Below are 22,073 nucleotides of genomic sequence, written 5' to 3' on the forward strand. Positions count from 1 at the left end.
CTTATAAAAAACTGCGAAGAATGGACAATATTATTGACAAGCAAGAGCAGAAATAATGAAAAAGGACATAACATGACAGAATTAAATCCTACATTAAATTGAACTGTGGATGATCAAGTCATTGCCTGAAAACATAGAATTCATACACTTGGTTAGTTATGTCATCTACTCATTGCCTAAGAGCAATTATTTGTGGTCCATTGAATAGGTTATAAGGAACTTTCCATCTTTTCTTCTCCAAATTAGTTCAATGAACTCTTGTGGAATCACTCATCATCATTAGAATCTCATCATGAGTCAATTACTTAACATATTTAAATTCACTATACTTCGAACAAAACATAATAAGTTCTTTCTTGTCGAATAAGAAGTACCCCGAAGAATATTTTGCTCTTAGTTGCTTTCCCACATCCTTGCTTTGCCTCTTCATATGCCCTACCATTTACTTAATCAGTTAGCTTACTATTCTAGAGGATATCAACAAGCTTATACTTTAGCTTACTATTGTACATGATTTGCTGCTTCAAAAAATTACAAGCTATTAAAAATACCATTGTATGCCAAGGAAAAAGATTGTAGAGCAAGGCATGTACAAACATATTAGAGATTTAGAAGGGCATTGCAATTGTATGCTCTCTGAGGTCAACAAATAGAGCAATGCATGTACAAATATACTTCAGTAAATTTTTTTAAAGCTACTAAAAAATATAACGTTATTCCAACCAAAAAGATTGTAGAGCATGGCATGTAAAAACATACTAGAGATCCAAAAGGGCATTACAGTTGTATGCTCTCCGAGGTCAACAAACTAGTGAGCCTGCAAAGAAGTAAAAGTTGCAAAGACTCCTATATCCCTCTATGTTATCTATTCAATAGAAATAATGTTGATTCTCCTTTGGTTGAATCCATGTGGAAAAAATCAATATATCAAGAATTTAGTCACTCAAAGATCAAAATACTATGTCACATTGAATATGGGTGCATGTACCAAAGCTCGTGCATCATTTTCAAAATCCTAGTTAAGGGAATGTCTACCTATGTTGTTCCAACATAGAATACTTAGCAAAACAAATGAGTATATTCCAATGTTGGAAAAAATGAAAAAGAATTCATTATAGAATTTAAAAGCATAAATATGAATCACGTGGAAGAAGATTTTGTACGTTGTGGATTTGCCTCTTCCTTTTATCCACCTCCTCTTAAATTTACTAAAAGAATGTAACACACACACACACACACACACACACACACACACACACACACACACACACACACACACTTCGAACAAACAAAAAAAAAAAACATAGAACAAGTAAAGATGAAAAATCAAAATTGAAAAAAAGGACCAGCGTGAATGCTATACACAAAGAAAATGAAATTTCAAAATAACACAAATACTCATAAAAAAATTGTAAAGAATCGAAAAAAATATTATTGACAAGAAAGAGAAGTAAGAACGAAAAAGGACAAAAAGAACAAAATTAAATCCTTCATTAAATTGAACCACAAATGATCAAGTCATTGCCTGAAAATATAGAATTAAAACACTTGGTTAGTTATGTGGATTTGTGATCTTCTAAACAAGTTAAGTCCAACTTTACGTCTCTTCTTCTCAAAATTAGTTAAATGAACTCTTGTTGGGTCTCGCATCCCATGCTTGCATTATTAACTCATGATCAGTCAGTTACTCAATAGATTTGAATTGACTAGCAAAAAAAATAATGAGCTCTTTCTTGTGGAAGAGGAAATACCTAGAAGAACTTTTTGCTCTCAAATTCCTTGCCACTTCCTTTTTAATCCTCTTAATATGCACTACCACTTAGCTAATCAGTTAGCTTACTATTCTATATTATATCAGCTAGCTTATGGTTTAGCATACTATTGTAGATAATTTGCAGTTTCTATAAATAATATGAAAGCTAATAAAAAAATACAACGCTACTTAAACCAACAAGATTTTAGAGGAGGGCATGTAGAAACATACCAAAGATCCAAAAGGGCATTGCAATTGTGTACTCTTTGAGGTCAACAAACTACTAGGCCTGCAAGTAGAAGTTCCAAAAAGTCCAATATCCTTGTATGTTATCTATTCATCAATAAAAACCAATGTTGTCTCCTTTTCTTGAATCCATGTGGAAAAGATCAATATATCAAGAATTTAGTCACTCATAAACCAGAATATAATGTCATGATGAATGTGTGCATGTACCAAAGTTGGTGCATCATTTTCAAAATCCTACCTGAGGGAATGTCTTCCAGTGTTGTTTCGATATAGAATAATTAACAAAACAAATGAGTATGAGCCAATGTTGAAAAAAGTAGATAAGAATTCATTCTATAATTTTAAACCATTAATAAGAATCACCTGGTAGAAGATTTTGTACACTATGGCTTTGTCTCTTCCTTGTATCCACTTGTGATTCTAGACTACATAAAGGATGTAACACTCGTGCGCGCGCGCACACACACACACATCAGACTCGCCTAAAAAAACATAGAACAAGTAAAGATGAGAAATCAAAACTGAACAGAAGGACCAACATGCATGCTATACACAGAGAAAATTAAATTTCAAAAAAAGCTCGTAAAAGCACTGTGAAGAAATGACAATATTATTGACAAGCAAGAATATAAATAATGAAAAAGGATAGAACATAACAGAATTAAAACCTTCGATAAATTGAACTACAAATGATCAAGTCATTGCCTGAAAACACATAACACTTGGTTAGATATGTCATCTACTCACTACCTTAGAGCAGTTATTTGTGATCTACTAAATGGGGTATAAGGAACTTTCCATCTTTTCTTCACCAAATTAGTTCAATGAACTCTTGTGGGATCTCCCATCACATGCCTACATTAGAATCTTATCATGAGTCAGTTTCTCAATAGATTTAAATTGACTCTACTTGCAACAACAAAAAAAAAAGTTCTTTCTTTTCAAATAAGAAGTACCTAGAAGAATATTTTGCTCTCAATTGCTTTGCCACATCCTTGTTCTGCCTCTTCATATGCACTACCATTTAGCTAATCAGTTAGCTTACCATTCTAGATAATATCAACAAGCTTATAGTTTAGCTTACTATTGTACATGATTTGCTGCTTCTTAAAAAAATTGGAAGCTATTAAAAATACCATTGTATGCCAACGAAAAAGATTGTAGAGCAAGGCATGTACAAACATACCAGAGATCTAGAAGGGCATTGCAATTGTATGCTCTTTGAGGTCAACAAATAGAGCAAGACATGTACAAAAATACTTCAGTAAAAAATTTGAAAGCTAATAATAAATATCACATTATTCAAACCAAAAAGATTGTAGAGCAGGGCATGTAAAAACATACCAAAGATCCAAAAGGGCATTGGAGTTGTATGCTCTCCGAGGTCAACAAACTACTGAGCCTATAAAGAAGTAAAAGTTGGAAAGACTCCAATATCCCTGTATGTTATCTATTCAATAGAAATGAATGTCGAATCTCCTTTGGTTGAATCCATGTGGCAATAATCAATATATCAAGAATTTAGTCACTCAAAAGATAAGAATACTATGTTACAGTGAATATGGGTGCATGTAGTGAATTTGGTGCATCATTTTCAAAATCCTAGTTAAGGGAATGTCTACCTATGTTGTTCGAATATAGAATAATTAGCAGAGAAAATGAGTATATGCTAATGTTGAAAAAAAGAGAAAATAATTCATTATAGAATTTAAAAGCATTAATAAGAATCACTTGGAAGATGATTTTGTGCACTGTGGCTTTGCCTCTTCCTTTTATCCACCTCCTCTTAACTTTACCAACAGAATGTAACACACACACACACACACACACACACACTCTCTCTCTCTCTCTCTCTCTCTCTCTCTCTCTCTCTCTCTCTCTCTCAACACACCCAAAAAAAAATAGAACAAACAAAGATAAGAAATCAAAATTGATCAAAAGGACTAGCGTGCATGCTTTCCACAAAGAAAATGAAATTTCAAATACACAAATATTCATAAAAAATTGCAAAGAATCAACAAAAATATTATTGACAAAGAGTAGAAAGAGCAAAAAAGGACAAAATTAAATCCTCCATTAAATTGAACTACAAATGATCAAGTCATTACCTGAAAACACAGAATTCAAGCACTTGCTGAGTAATGTGGTCTACTCATTGCCTAAGAGCAATTATTTGTGATCTACTAAACAAGTTAAGTCCAACTTTACATTTCTTCTTCTCCAGATTAGTTAAATGAACTCTTTTTGGGTCCCACATCCCATGCCTACATTAGAAACTCATCATCAGTCAATACTCAATAGATTTGAATTGACTAGCGAAAAAAATAAAGAGCTCTTTCTTGTTGAAGAAGTACCTAGAAGAACATTTTGCTCTCAAATTCCTTACCACTTCCTTTTTTATCCTCTTCATATGCACTACCACTTAGCTAATTAGGTAGATTACTATTCTATATTATACTAGCTAGCTTATGGTTTAGCATACTATTGTAGATAATTTGCAGATTCCTTAAATAATATAAAAGCTAACAAAAAATACCATACTACTTCAACCAAAAAGATTGTAGAGCAAGGCATTGACAAACATACCAAAGATCCAGAAGGCCATTGCAATTGTATATTCTTTGAGGTCAACAAACTACTAAGCCTACAAGTAGAAGTTCCAAAAAGTCCATTATCCTTGTATGTTATCTATTCATCAATAGAAATCAATGTCGAGTGTCCTTTTCCTTAATCGATGTGGCAAAGATCAATATATCAAGAATTTAGTCACTCAAAAAATAGAATACAATGTCACCATGAATATGTGTGCATGTACCAAAGCTAGTGCATCATTTTCAAAATCCTAATTGAGGGAATGCCATCTTGTGTTGTTCTAATATATAATAATCAACAAAACAAATGAGTATATGCCAATGTTGAAAAAAATAGATAAGAATTCATTTAGAATTTAAAAGCAGTAATAAGAATAATCTAGAAGATGATTTTGTACGCTGTGGCTTTGCCTCTTCCTTGCATCCACTTACTCTTTTAGACTAAAAGGATGTAACACAAAGACACACACGCGCACACACACACACCGGACTCACCCAAAAAAAACCATAGAACAAGTAAAGATGAGAAATCAAAATGAAACATAAGGATGAGCATGTACACTATACACAAAGGAAATGAAATTTCAAAATAAAACAAACACTCATAAAAAAACTGCAAAGAATGGACAATATTATTCATAAGCAAGATCAGCAATAACAAAAAAGGACATAACATAACAGAATTAAATCCTCAATTAAATTGAACTACAAATGATCAAGTCATTGCCTGAACAAAAGAAAATCAAACACTTGGTTAGTTATGCCATCTGCTCAATGCCTAAGAGCAGTTATTTGTGATCTACTGAACAGGTTATAAGGAACTTTCCATCTTTTTTCTCCTGATTGATTCAATGAACTCTTGTGGGATCTCGAATCACATGCCCCCATTAAAATCTCATCATGAGTCAGTCACTCAATAGATTATAATTTACTGTACTTGCACCGAAAAATAATGAGTTCTTCCTTGTTGAATAACTACCTAGAAAAAATATGTCTCTTAGTTGTTTTGCCAAGTCCTTCCTTTGCCTCTTCATATGCACTATCACTTATCTAATCAATTAGCTTACTATTCTAGATGATATCACCAAGCTTATATGTGAGCTTACTATTGTACATGATTTGGTGCTTCTACAAAACAAATGGAAGCTATTAATAATGCAATAGTATGCCAACCAAAAAGATTGTAGAGAAAGTCATGTACAAACATACTAGAGATCCAAAAGGGCATTGCAATTGTATGCTCTCTAAGGTCAACAAATAGAGCAAGACATGTACAAAAATACTTCAGTAAAAAAAATGAAAGCTGATAAAAAATATCACACTATTCCAACCAAAAACATTGTAGAGCATGGCATTAAAAAACATACCAAAGATCCAAAAGGGCATTGTAGTTGTATGCTCTTTGAGGTCAACAAACTACTGAGCTTTCAAATAAGTAAGAGTTGCAAAAACTCCAATATCCCTTTATGTTATCTATTCAATAGAAATCAATGTCGAATCTCCTTTGGTTGAATCCATGTGCCAAAAATCAATATATCAAGAATTTAGTCACTCAAAGATCAAAATACTATGTCACAATGAATATGGTTGCATGTACCAAAGCTGGTGCATCATTTTCAAAATCCTAGTTCAAGGAATGTCTACCTCTGTTGTTCCAATATAGAATAGTTATTAGAACAAATGACTATATACCAATGTTGAAAAAAATGGAAAAGAATTCATTGTAGAATTTAAAAGCATTAACAAGAATCACCTGGAATAAGATTTTGTGCACAGTGGATTTTCCTCTTCCTTTTATCCACCTCCTCTTAACTTTGCTAAAAAAATGTAAAAGACACTCTGAACACACCTAGAAAAAACATAGAGCAAGTAAAGATGAGAAATCAAAATTGAAAAAAAGGACCAGCATGCACGCTATACACAAAGAAAATGAAATTTCAAAATAACACAACTACTCACAAAAAAAATTGCAAAGAATGGACAAATATTACTGACAACAAAGAGCAGAAAGAACGAAAAAGGACAAAAAGAACAAAATTAAATCCTCCATTAATATGAACTACAGATGATCAAGTCATTGCCTAAAAATACAGAACTCAAACACTTGGTTAGTTATGTGGTCTACTCATTTCCTACAAGCAATTATTTGTGATCTACTAAACAAGTTAAGGAACTTTACATCTCTTCTTCTCCAAATTAGTTAAAAGAACTCTTGTTGGGTCTCACTTCCCATGCCTGCATTAGAAACTCAACATGAGTCAGTTACTCAACATATTTGAATTGACTAGACTAGCAAAAAATATAATGAGCCCTTTCTTGTTGAAGAAGAAATACTTAGAAGAACATTTTGCTCTCAAATTCCTTGCCACTTCCTTTTTTATCCTTTTCATATGCACTGCCAATTAGCTGATCAGTTAGCTTACTATTCTATATTATATCAACTAGCTTATGTTTTAGCATACTATTGTTGATAATTTGCAGCTTCTCTAAATAATTTGAAAGCTAATAAAAAATACCATGCTACTTCAACCAAAAAGATTGCGAGCAGGGCATGTACAAACATACCAAAGATCCAGAAGGGCATTGCAATTGTATACCCTCTGAGGTCAACAAACTACTAAGCCTGTAAGTACAAGTTCTAAAAAGCCCAATATCCTTGTATGTTATCTATTCATCAATAGAAACCAATGTCGAGTCTCCTTTTCTTGAATCCATGTTGCAAAGATCAACATATCAAGATTTTAGTCACTCAAAAATTAGAATACAATGTCACGATGAATATGTGTACATGTACCAAAGCTGGTGCATCATTTTCAAAATCCTATTTGAGGGAATGTCTTCCTAGGTTGTTCAAATATATAATAATTAACAAAACAAATGAGTATATACCAATGTTGAAAAAAATAGAAAAGAATTCATTCTAGAATGTAAAAGCATTAAAAAGAATCACCTAGAAGACGATTTTGTACACTGTGGCTTTGCCACTTCGTTGTATCCACATGTGATTCTAGACTACTAAAAGGATATAACACACACACACACACACACACACACACACACACACACACACAAGACTCCTCCCCCACAAAAAAATAGAACAAGTAAAGATGATAAATCAAAATTGAACATAAGGACCAGCGTGCACGCTATACTCAAAGAAAATGAAATTTCAAAATAACACTCATAAAAAATTGTGAAGAATGGACAATATTATTGACAAGCACAAGCAGAAATAACGAAAAAGGAAAGAACATAATAGAATTAAATTTTCCATTAAATTGAACTACAGATGATCAAGTCATTGCTTGAAAACACTGAATTCAAACACTTGGTTAGTTATGTCATCTACTCATTGCCTAAGAGCAGTTATTTATGATCTACTAGACAAGTTATAAGGAACTTTCCATCTTTTCTTCTCCAGATCAGTTCAATGAACTCTTGTGGGATCTCGCATCACATGCTTGCATTAGAATCTTATCATGAGTTAGTTACTCAATAGATTTAAGTTGATTGTACTTCCAACAAAAAATAATAAGTTCTTTCTTATCGAATAAGAAGAACCTAGAGAAGAATATTTTGCTCTCAATTGCTTTGCCACATCCTTGCTTAGCCTCTTCATATGCACTACCACTTGGCTAATCAAATAGCTTACTATTCTAGATGGTATCAACAAGCTTATAATTAGTATACTATTGTAAATGATTTGCTACTTCTATAAAAAATTGGAACCTATTAAATATAACACATTATGGCAACCAAAAAGATTGTAGAGAAAGGCATGTACAAACATACCAGAGATCCAAGAGGGCATTGCAATTGTACGCTCTCTGAGGTCAACAAATAGAGCAAGGCATAAAAAAAATACTTTAGTAAAAAATTTGAAAGCTAATAAAAAAATATCACACTATTCCAACCAAAAAGATTGTAGACCAAGGCATGTAAAAACATACTAGAGATTCAAAAGGGCATTGTAGTTGTATGCTCTTTGAGGTCAAAAAACAACTGAGCTTGTAAGTAAGTAAAAGTTGCAAAAACTCCAATATCCTTGTATGTTATATATTCAATAGGAATCAATGTTGAATCTCCTTTTGGTTGAATCCATGTGGCAAAAATCAATATATCAAGAATTTAGTCACTCAAAGATTAGAATACTATGTTAGAGTGAATATGGGTGCATGTACCAAAGCTGGTGCATCATTTTCAAAATCTTAGTTGAGGGAATGTCGGCCTTTGTTCTTCTAATATAGAATAATTAGCATAACAAATGACTATATACCAATGTTGAAAAAATTGAAAAAGAATTTATTCTAGAATAAAAACATTAATAAGAATCACCTAGCAGAAGATTTTGTGCACTATGGCTTTGCCTCTTCCTTTTATCCACCTCCTCTTAACTTTACTAAAAGAATGTAACAGACACTCTGAACACACCCAGAAAAAATATAGAAGTAAAGTTGAGAAATCAAAATTCAACAAAAGGACCAATGTGCACACTATACACAAAGAAACTAAAATTTCAAAATAACAAAAAATACTCACAAAAAAATTGCGAAGAATAGATAAATATTATTAACAACCAAGAGCAGAAAGAACGAAAAAGGACAAAATGAACAAAATTAAATCCTCCATTAAATTGAACTGCAAATGATCAAGTCATTGCCTGAAAACACAAAATTCAAACATTTGGTTAGTTATGTGGTCTACTCATTGCCTAAGAGAAATTATTTGCAATCTACTAAACAAGTTAAGGAACTTTACATCTCTTCTTCTCCAAATTAGTTAAATAAAATCTTGTTGGGTCATGCTTCCCATTGCCTACATTAGAAACTCATCATTAGTTAGTTACTGAACAGATTTGAATTGACCAGACAAGTGAAAAAATAATGAGCTCTTCTTGTTGAAGAAGAAATACCTAGAAGAACATTTTTCTCTCAAATTCCTTGCCACTTCCTTTTTTATCCACTGCATATGCACTACCACTTAGCTAATCAGTTAGCTTACTATTCTATATTATATCAGCTAGCTTATGTTTTAGCATACTATTGTTGATAATTTGCACCTTCCCTAAATAATTTGAAAGCTAATAAAAAATACCACGCTACTTCAACCAAAAAGATTGTGAGCAGGGCATGTACAAACATACCAAAGATCCAGAAGGGCATTGCAATTGTATACTCTCTAAGGTCAACAAACTACTAAGCCTGCAAGTAGAAGCTCCAAAAAGTCCAATATCCTTGTAAGTTATCTATTCATCAATAGAAACCAATGTCGAGTCTCCTTTTCCTGAATCCATGTGGCAAAGATCAACATATCAAGATTTTAGTCACTCAAAAATCATAATACAATTTCACGATGAATATGTGTGCATGTACAAAAGCTGATGCATCATTTTCAAAATCGTACTTGAGGGAATGTCTTCCTAGGTTGTTCAAATACAAAATAATTAACAAAACAAATGAATATATACCAATGTTTAAAAAAATAGAAAAGAATTCATTCTAGAATTTAAAAGCATTAATAGAATCACCTGGAAGATGATTTTGTACACTGTGGCTTTGCCTCTTCCTTGTATCCACTTTCAATTCTAGACTACTAAAAGGATGTAACACACACACACACACACACACACACACACACACACACACACACACACACACACACACACACACACACACACACACACACACACACACACACACACACACACACACACACACCGGACTCCCCCCCCAAAAAAATAGAACAAGTAAAGAGGAGAAATCAAAACTGAACATAAGGACTAGCATGCACGCTATACTCAAAGAAAATGAAATTTCAAAATAAAACACTCAAAATTTTTTTGCAAAGAATGGAAAATATTATTGACAAGAGCAGACATAATGAAATAGGACCAAACATAATATAACTAAATTCTACATTAAATTGAACTGTAGATGATCAAGTCATTTCCTAAAAACATAGAATTCAAACACTTGGTTAGTTATCTTATCTACTCATTGCCTAAGTGTAGTTATTTGTGATCTATTGAACAGGTTATAAGGAACTTTCCATCTTTTCTTCTCCAGATTAGTTTAGTGAACTCTTGTGGGATCTTGCATCACATGCCTGCATTAGAATCTTATCATGAGTCAATAACTCGACAGATTTAAATTGATTGTACTTGCAAAAAAAAATGATGAGTTCTTTCTTGTTGAATATGAAGTACCTAGAAGAATATTTTGTCTCTCAATTGCTTTGCCACATCCTTGCTTTGCCTCTTCATATGGACTACCACTTAGCTAATCAATTAGCTTACTATTCTAGATGATATCAACAAGCTTATAATTAGCTTACTATTGTACATGATTTGCTACTTCTACAAAAAATTGGAACCTATTAAAAATACCACAGTATGCCAACCAAAAAGATTGTAGAGCAAGGCATGTACAAACATACCAAGATCTAGAAGGGCATTGCAATTGTATGCTCTTTGAGGTCAAAAAATAGAGCAAATCCTATACAAAAATACTTGAGTAAATTTTTTGAAAGCTAATAATAAATATCATGCTAATCAAACCAAAAAGATTGTAGAGTAGGGCATGTAAAAACATACCAGAGATCCAAAAGGGCATTGCAATTGTATGCTCTCTGAGGTCAACAAACTAATGAGCCTACAAAGAAGTAAAAGTTGCAAAAACTCCAATATCCTTGTATGTTATATATTCAACAGAAATCAATGTAGACTCTCCTTTGGTTGAATCCATGTGCCAAAAATCAATATATCAAGAATTTAGTCACTCAAAGATCAAAATACTATGTCAAAATGAATATGGGTGCATGTACCAAAGTTGGTGCATCATTTTCAAAATCCTAGTTGAGGGAATGTCTACCTGTGTTGTTCCAATATAGAATAATTAGTAGAACAAATGAGTATATGCCAATGTTGAAAAAAAGGGAAAATAATTCATTCTAGAATTTAAAAGAATTAATAAGAATCCTTTGGAAGAAGATTTTGTGGATTGTGGCTTTGGCTCGTCCTTTTATCCACCTTCTCTTAACTTTACTAAAAGAATGTAACACACACACACACACACACATTCGAATCGTTCATATGGGTCAAAGGGGGTCATAGGGTGACCTATGACCCTCTTGATGCATTAAACGACGATATATGTCTCTAGGGGTCCTAGGACCCTTAGGGACATATTCGAATGGGTAATATGGGTCAAAGGGGGTCATAGGGTGACCTATGACCCTCTTTGACCCATTAAACGATGACATATGTCCCTAGGGGTCCTCGGACCCCAAGGGACATATTCGAATGGGTAATATGGGTCAAATGGGGTCATAGGGTGACCTATGACCCTCTTTGAACCATTAAACGACGACATATGTCCCTAGGGGTCCTAGGACCCTAGGGACATATTCCAATCGTTCATATGGATCAAAGGGGGTCATAGGGTGACCTATGACCCCCTTTGACCCATTAAACGACAACATATGTCCCTAGGGGTCCTAGGACCCCTAGGGACATATTTGAATCATTCATATGAGTCAAAGGGGGTCATAGGGTGACCTATGACCCCCTTTGATGCATTAAACGATGACATATGTCCCTAGGGGTCCTAGGACCCCTAGGGACATATTCGAATGGGTAATATGGGTCAAATGGGGTCATAGGGTAACCTATGACCCTCTTTGACCCTTTAAATGACGACATATGTCTCTAGGGGTCCTAGGACCCCTAGGGACATATTCAAATCGTACATATGGGTCAAAGGGGGTCATAGGATGACCTATGACCCTCTTTGACTCATTAAACGATGATATATGTCTCTAGGGGTCCTAGGACCCCTAGGGACATATTCGAATGGATAATATGGGTCAAAGGGGGTCATAGGGTGACCTATGACCCTCTCTGACCCATTAAACGATGAAATATGTCGCTAGGGGTCTTAGGACCCCTAGGGACATATTCAACCCCCTTTGACCCATTAAACGACGACATATGTCTCTAGGGGTCCTAGGACCCCTAGGGACATATTCGAATGGGTATTATGGGTCAAAGGGGGTCATAGGGTGACCTATGACCCTCTTTGACCCATTAAACGATGACATATGTCCCTAGGGGTCCTCGGACCCCAAGGGACATATTCAAATGGGTAATATGGGTCAAATGGGGTCATATCTTTGACTCATTAAACGATGACATATGTCCCTAGGGGTCCTAGGACCCTAGGGACATATTCCAATCGTTCATATGGGTCAAAGGGGGTCATAGGGTGACCTATGACCCCCTTTGACCCATTAAACGACAACATATGTCCCTAGGGGTCCTAGGACCCCTAGGGACATATTTGAATCATTCATATGAGTCAAAGGGGGTCATAGGGTGACCTATGACCCCCTTTGATGCATTAAATGACGACATATGTTCCTAGGGGTCCTAGGACCCCTAGGGACATATTCAAATGGGTAATATGGGTCAAATGGGGTCATAGGGTAACCTATGACCCTCTTTGACCCTTTAAATGATAACATATGTCTCTAGGGGTCCTAGGACCCCTAGGGACATATTCGAATCGTACATATGGGTCAAAGGGGGTCATAGGGTGACCTATGACCCTCTTGACCCATTAAACGACGATATATGTCTCTAGGGGTCCTAGGACCCCTAGGGACATATTCAAATGGGTAATATGGGTCAAAGGGGGTCATAGGGTGACCTATGACCCTCTTTGACCCATTAAACGACGATATATGTCTCTAGGGGTCCTAGGAACCCTAGGGACATATTCGAATGGGTAATATGGGTCAAAGGGGGTCATAGGTCACCCTCTCTGACCCATTAAACGACGAGATATGTCGCTAGGGGTCCTAGGACCCCTAGGGACATATTCGAATGGGTAATATGGGTCAAAGGGGGTCATAGGGTGACCTATGACCCCCTTTGACCCATTAAACGATGACATATGTCTCTAGGGGTCCTAGGACCCCTAGGGACATATTCGAATGGGTATTATGGGTCAAAGGGGGTCATAGGGTGACCTATGACCCTCTTTGACCCATTAAACGGTGACATATGTCCCTAGGGGTCCTTGGACCCCAAGGGACATATTCGAATGGGTAATATGGGTCAAAGGGGGTCATAGGGTGCCCTATGACCCTCTTTGACCCATTAAATGACGACATATGTCCCTAGGGGTCCTAGGACCCCTAGGGACATATTTGAATCGTTCATATGAGTCAAAGGGGGTCATAGGGTGACCTATGACCCCCTTTGATCCATTAAACGACGACGTATGTCCCTAGGGGTCCTAGGACCCCTAGGGACATAGTCGAGTCGTTCATATGAGTCAAAGGGGGTCATAGGGTGACCTATGACCCCCTTTGACCCATTAAATGACGACCCTCTTTGTATTATATATTATTATATTAATATGTATAATAATATAATATGTATAATTATATCGAATATCCGATATTATAATATATATAATATAACATATATATTACATTTTATATATTTTTATATTATATTTTATATTTATTATATTAATTTACTATATATTATAATATAAAATATTATTATAATTTATAATATATTATACTTTTTTATTATATATTATATTATAAGATATTACTTTCTATTATTATATTTTATTATATATATATATATTATATTACATTACTATATATTATAATATATGAAATATTATATTATATTATTATAATATAATATGTTATTATAATATTATTATTATAGTATAATATTATACGATTATAATATAATAATAATATTATTATTATATTATAGTATAATAATAATTATAATAATAATATTATTATATTATAGTATAATAATAATTATAATAATATTATTATATTATAGTATAATAATAATTATAATAATATTATTATATTATAGTATAATAATAATTATAATAATAATAATATTATATTATAGTATAATAATAATTATAATAATATTATTATATTATAGTATAATAATTATAATAATAATAATATTAAATAATAATAATAATATTATAATATAATAGTATGATATATTATTTAATATTATTATTATTATTTTATATCAATAATAATAATATTAAATAATATATCATACTATTATATGATTTTAATTATTAGTCGGATATTGGATTTAAAATCGGATATCCGATAAGGCTCGGCTTAACCTTCCAGGTTTGGTTCCTGGATAGGTAAAAGAAAGTCAGAGCGGATTTTGAAGTGCTTTTAGGCGTCTTCAAACTCTTTTTTTTCACATTGCCACTTTTTGGCACACCATGATCTTGCACATACCCTAATAGTGCATAAAACTATTTGATATAATGTAGTCTCAAGACTATTTAGAAAAGCTGTCACATGCCATCAATTAGCAGAGTATCTAATTATTAATGCTAGCGAAAGACCTGGTTTTGACATCTTTGATATCTTGAAATTAAGTAATGGTGGGTTCCTTCAATTGCCAATGAATAGAGTTGAGTGTGGTAGAATTGTAGTTTTTGGGTTAAAATATATGACAGGAGATTATGGAAATGGGTTTTAAGTCAATATTGTTCAACTTCTTATATATAATGAAATTAGGGATGAAAATGGTGAGTGATAAGAAAAGGTGAGGAGATCAAGAAGTTGCTATTAAGAGGATAGAAATTACAAAGACTAAATAATTTCAATCTAAAATGAAAGTTCTTTACAAAGCTTAGCATGCAGATTTGAATTGATTGGATTTGCAACAAGTAATAATGAATTGTTTCTTGTTCAAGAAGAATTACCTGTAAAAATTTTTTGTCCTTGGTTGCTTTGCCACTTACTTTTTTGGCGTCTTCCTATGCTCTCCCATTTAACTGATCAGTTAGCTTACTATTGTAGATGAGATGAGTAAACTCATACTTTAGCTTACTATTGAAGATAATTTGGAGGTTCCCTAAATATTTTTAGAGCCAATAAAAAATTCCATGCTACACCAAAAAGACTACAGAGCAGGGCATGTACAAATGTACCATAAACCCAGAACAACATGGTAGCTATATGTCCTATGAGGTCAACAAACTATTGAACTTGCAATGTTAGCTATTCATCAGTAGAGCCCGATGCTAAATCTCCATTCCTTGAATCCATGTGAAAAAGATGGAACCACACAAATCAAGGTTGAATGGGTATGCATACCCATACCCCTGGGACGCATACCCATGAACCCACGTATTAGGTACATGTACCAAATTACCGAGTACTCAATGGAGAGCATCATAGCTAAGGACCTTGGTTAAGATTTGTGATTTTTGTTTGGTTTTGTGTTTGTACTCAAAGGAGAGCATCATAGCTAAGGACCTTGGTTAAGATTCCTAATTTTTGTTTGGGTTTTGTGTTTGTACTTAGTGGAGAACATCAAAGCTAAGGACCTTGGTTAATATTTCTGATTTTTTTTTTGTTTTGTGTTTTTGTATCAACTGGTTGTTTATCAAGCTTTCATTTAGTGCATAATCAGTTTGAAACTTTCATACAATTTTGTTTGACAATAAACTTTATCCTTGTTCAAGTCAAAAGTTTATCATTTGCAATATGTCATTGTTATATGATTCATGATCTTCTTGTTCACTTTTAAAGTTTGTCTTCTCTGTTACGCATCTAAACATTTAGCATATGCTATTACTACAAACATATTGCAAATCTAAAAATGAAAACAATATATTTCATCTGCAAACTTTATTACTATTCTTGTTTTGAAAAATCATTTTTCTGACTTATATTCAGATCTTCTATAAATATTAAACAAACTGATGTACTCAAGTACTCCCATACCCTATTTTGAAAAATAACCATACCCCTACCCTAAGTACCCAATTACCCCTGTCCCCATGTAACCTTGACACAAATCTGTGCTTAAATTAAGGGCAGCAATATCAGTTGTATAAAGAACCTCCTAGGACAATCTCCTTCCCATTGAGATGTGTGATATTGATTCACACTTGATAGAAAAAACAAATGAAATACAACTCAATGCCAGAGAATATAGGCAATTCATACATTAGGTTAACAGTTTTGAATATCTTCCTTCTAAAGAAGCTACTAGTTATCAGAGAAGTTTAAGCTTTAGATTGCACCTGTAACATGATCCCAATATTTTATAGTAATAGCTTGATTAGTCACAATAAAAGAGTAGGGTACACTTTGGAATGTAAGAAATCAGTGAGGCTTCCTAATTTAGGATGTGATATAAATACAAAAAGACACTTCAATTTGTATGGAAGCTCACTGAGTGGGGGTTTATATTTAATCTGCAACTAACTTTATAAACAAATACACTAGATTCATGGGTGCCTTCAACTGTAAACGAAGACTAAATAGCTTGAATTGACAAGATTTACAGAAGTTAATAATAAGCAGTTTCTTCTCTACGAAAAATTACCTGAAAGAAGCTACTAGTTATCAGAGAAGTTTAAACTTTAAATTACACCCGTAACATGATTCCTTTCTTTTATAGTAATAGCTTGATTAGTCACAATGAAAGAGCAGGGTACACTTTGGAATGTAAGCAATCACTGAGGCTTCCAAATTTAGGATCTGATATAAATACAAAAAGACACTTCAATTTGTATGGAAGCTCACCGAGTAGGGGTTTATATTTAATCTGCACCTAACTCTATAAACAAATACACTAGATTCATGGGTGCCTTCAATTGTAAACGAAGACTAAATAGCTTGAATTGACAAGATTTGCAAAAGTCAATAATGAGCAGTTTCTTCTCTATGAAAAATTACCTAGAAGAACATTCTTCCCTCATTCGTTCTGCCTTTTCCTTTTTCTTCCTCTTCCTATCCTCCTCAAATCTGTAACAAGAAAACAAAAAGAAGAAGAAAATAAACAATGAAGAAGACAAAAAAAATAGACTTGTGTGCATACCTACACAAGAAAAATGAAAAAAATCAAAACAAAATGAAGTCTTGAAAAAAGAAATTGAACAAACAGAGAAAGAACAAAAGACAAAATAAAACCCTGACAGAACTGTGCAACTGCAAAAAGGAAATAATATCCATAACACAATGAATGGTATACACAAGAAACGTAGATTATTCAAATGAAATGGTGACAAAAAAAATCTAAAATGTTACTTGATCGCATTTTGAATCATTCATGCCAACCTCATCAAGGACATCAACTTTAATGGCGGTAGCTTCTTTAGCCCACAAATAATCTTGGAACTTTTTTCTATATTATTAAAGCGCATAGATAATATTGTCAGTCTCTTTTTTATTCAAAAAATAGTACTGCCTTATAAATTTTCAAAGAGTTCCAAATTTTTCAATAGTAGAAATTGGGATCTATCATCTATTTCATAAAATATGTTTACCTGTGACCAAGGAGAATCGTATCCATTTACTCCATTTAAAATTTGATGAAAATGAATTAACTCCAACATACGTACCACAGATTACAAATCAAGGAATCTAAAATAATATAAAACGCTAATGCAAACTTCTTAGATTCCAACAGTAAGAAATCTTCATAATCTGTTGAACTACATAACCAAAAACAATTAGTCAATTGTAAAAGATCAGCCAGTTCTATAAAAAAATTGAAACCCAATAACTTGTAGAGCAGGGCTCATATATGCTTACCTAAAACCCAATAGGGCATTATAACTGAAGTCCTATGAGGTTAATGAACTTTTGAAACTATGTAGTAGAAGTTCTGAAAACCCTCAATACACTTGCATGTCAGCTTACTGCCAATCCAATATAGTAATAAAACACATAGCAATTAAAATAGAGAAAACAAGAGAAAATGAGTGGCAAGTAGGAACACAAGCATCATAAAGATGGTACTAGCAATTTGGGATATCAAATCTTCTATTATTCACCAGGCTCTTGTAACCTTAACCAAAATTCCAACAATATTTACAAATGCAGTAACATGAGAAACAAAACATTACCGAATAAGTACCTTAATGCTATTTACAACACCCTTATGTGCACTTATAATTTCATTCTAGTTACCAAATTCAAGCTTGCATATTCTTCTTGATTGTAGCCAACAAAGCAGGTCTTATCCTCCCAATTCTCTATCTTTCACCTCCTTCCACATTTACAATTCATATGTTTCATCCTTTGTGATCCTCTTCCAAGTTAAAATTGATAATATTTAAACTATTATAAATGACTATCTTAGTGTTAAATCTATCCAGAATTGCAAACCGATAGATTGTGTCATCTATGTATTTGAGCAATGTAAAATTTGAAAAGAAAACATGTTGAAGTATGGCCAATCAATCTCTGCAACCTTCCTGCCAAAGGATGTCAGCTACTAATTGTGCTACAGAAGTAACAAATTTACAACATTTAAACTTGTTCCAGTTTTGAGAACCAACAATACCATAAATGCAAAACTTACTCATTCAAACATCGAATAGAATGCCACAATAAGCATGGATGCAAGTACCTATATTGATACGTCATTTTTTGAAATCCTTGTTTTGGGCATGACTACCCCATGTGTTCCAATATTTCCAATATTTTTCTATTGAAATGAACTATATATATATATATATATATATATATATATATATATATAACAATGATTAAATATTTATTAAAATTTTCAAATTAATGAATAGACATGTCTTAGGAAGGGACATGTCTCTTCTTACTCTTTTCTCATTATAAATAAAGGTTCACTGCCATTTGGAACATACATACCAAATATCATGGCAGTGCTTAGTACATTTGCAGTGATCCGAGAAACTCAACAATATGTACATGAAATTTTAGAATTAAAAAGAAATAGTGAAGAATTACCTGGAAGAAGATTTTTTCCTTTGTTGCTCTCACTTCCTTTTATCCACCTTTTTTTCTACTCTATTACAATAATGTAATATGCTGAAACCCAAAAAGACATACAACAAATAATGATGGAAATCAAAACAAAACAAAAGGATCAACATGCATGCGTACATAAAGAAAATCAAAAAACAAAACAAAACAAACACTCACAAAAAATTGAAAAGAATAAAAAAAAACAAAAAGAATATTAACAAGACAAAACAAAACAAAAAGAACATAACCGTATTAAGTCCTCCAATAAATTTGAACTAAAGACAATTAACTCATTGCTTGACAACACAAAATTCAAATACTTGGTTATTTATTTAGTCTACTCATTGCCTCAGAACAATTACTTGTGATTTATCAAGCAAAATCATATACAAGTATCGCATTTCAAATCTATGAAAATCCATTTCAAATTTATGAAAATAAATATTTCAAATAACCTACCATGACTCCCATAATAAGGAATCCAAAATTATTAAATTTCAATGGTAAACTAACTTCACATTTTGATAAACTATATTAAAAATAAAAAACAATTGACACTAGATAGCTTACTATTGTAGATGAGTTGCGCATTCTGTCAAAATTTTAAAGTAAATAAACTACATCGAAAGGCACATATAGACTTACTTGAAACCCAGTTGGGTTTTATGGTAGAATATCCATTGAGATCGATGAACTACTGAGGCAACATAGTAAATGTTCAGAAACCCCCCAATACACTTGTATGTTAGCTTACTGCCAATCTAGTATAATAATTAAAATAGAGGAGAGGGAAGAAAATGATTGGCAAGCAGCAATGTAAGTATCAGAAAGATGATACTAGCGATTTAGGATATTGATTCATTTATAACTCACAAGGCGCTTATAGCACTAACCAAAATTCACAAATGCAGTCACAAGAAAAAAAAATCATGGCCGATTTAGTACCTGAATGCTATTTACAACACTCTTATGTGAACTGATAAAATTTCTTTCTTATTAGAAAATTCAAGTCTACATATTCTTCTTCACTGTAGGCAATAAGGAAAGTCTTATCCTCCCCAACTCTCTATCTTTCATCTGCAATGTTTTTTTGTAGCAAGGCACACAAACTAATAGCACGTTACAAAGGACACCAAGGTTAGTCGTACAATTGTCTGTATCAAGAAGGTAGGAATGTGGGCCATACGGATTGAGATAGATGACTGTATGGTAGAAAATGGCTTGACCATACGATAGAGAAGGTTTGGTCGTATAGTAAAGTTGGGTGACCAAAAGGTGTACGGGAGATATAGTTGGTTGTACTGTAGTGAAAGGACAGGTCGTACAATGTCTTAGCCTTGGTTGTATGGTCTTGTAGGATAGTCGTACGATATGAATGTTGATTGAGGGAGGTCGTACGATGATGTTTCATGCTCTATATAGTGATGGTAGATGGATCCATGTGGTTGCAAGTAGATGGTGTGTGGGTGGAGGGTGATAGAATGTGATCGCTATGCCAGAATATTTCATGCATCAACACAGGAAAACCCCTTGTTACCAATAACTATTTGCAGATGATTACACATGGAGAAACAACAATAGAACTTTAGATTTGCTAAATACAATGATAGATAATTGTCGCTCTGATTTGCCAAATTTGAGTCAAACCATACAAACGGAATAGGGTGAGATTGAATCCCACTGAAACCAAAAAAGCCAAGTAGGGAAGGTCTTTCGATTCCAAAATGGTGAAGAACAGAGAAATCCCAACATGAATTCACAATACAAAGAAATAATAAACCAAATCTCATACCACATACCCATTAGGGAAACCTTTCCAAGGGTGTACAAAGATAGCCGATGGCTACACCTACCTATGGAAACAAAAGTAAAAATGGGTCCGAGATATACTAAATCAATCGGACCATTAACAAAAGTTTGATTAAATATTTATTTAATGACGGAAACATTATAGTCCTTTCATCCCAAAATTTGCTTGTCCTCAAGCAAATGCAAATTTGATTCTTGGAAACCATCTGTAATCAACTTCTTCAGTTTCAAGTCAAGTACCAAGTTGATCTTATCGCTGTAGTTAATTATATCATCAATAACTTTGTATCTTTCATCATGTATATGGCCATCCATCAACTAACATGCAAAATGGTTCTTGGAGTACTCAACCAATACATGGACCTACCAATTATCCAAGAAATGGGATAAAATGTTGACTGTCATGTTTTTACTTGCAGCCTTTGGGATCATATCATGTTTAAAAATGGTCTCCATCTTCTTGATTATGACTTCCCTTGATCCTTTATTTGACATTCCTCTTAGCAACACCTTCTTGCCATATGTCTCGAATGAAAAGTCCATTCTCTTCAAACTTTAGGTGTACTAGTCAAGGGTTTCCATCCACTATGTAGAAATCCATGATAAATTTGATATACCTTGTGAAAGGTAGATGGACAAAATAAACTAAAATGAAAAATACTTAATGTCCTGCAACACTAATATATTTCATTAACCATTTTGTCCATATCAATTACATTACAAGATGTCTCTATTTATAGAGGTCTTTGATTGTTTTTGGAAACATCTAAATTATTCGACATGGAACAAATAAACTTTTCTAGAACTATCTACACATAAATGAATTATAGAACTTTACCTAACCCTATTTGTTA

The sequence above is a fragment of the Cupressus sempervirens genome, chromosome 2 (genome assembly GCF_028749045.1).
Source record: "Cupressus sempervirens isolate cs-2001-9-10 chromosome 2, ASM2874904v1, whole genome shotgun sequence".
Taxonomy (NCBI): domain Eukaryota; kingdom Viridiplantae; phylum Streptophyta; class Pinopsida; order Cupressales; family Cupressaceae; genus Cupressus; species Cupressus sempervirens.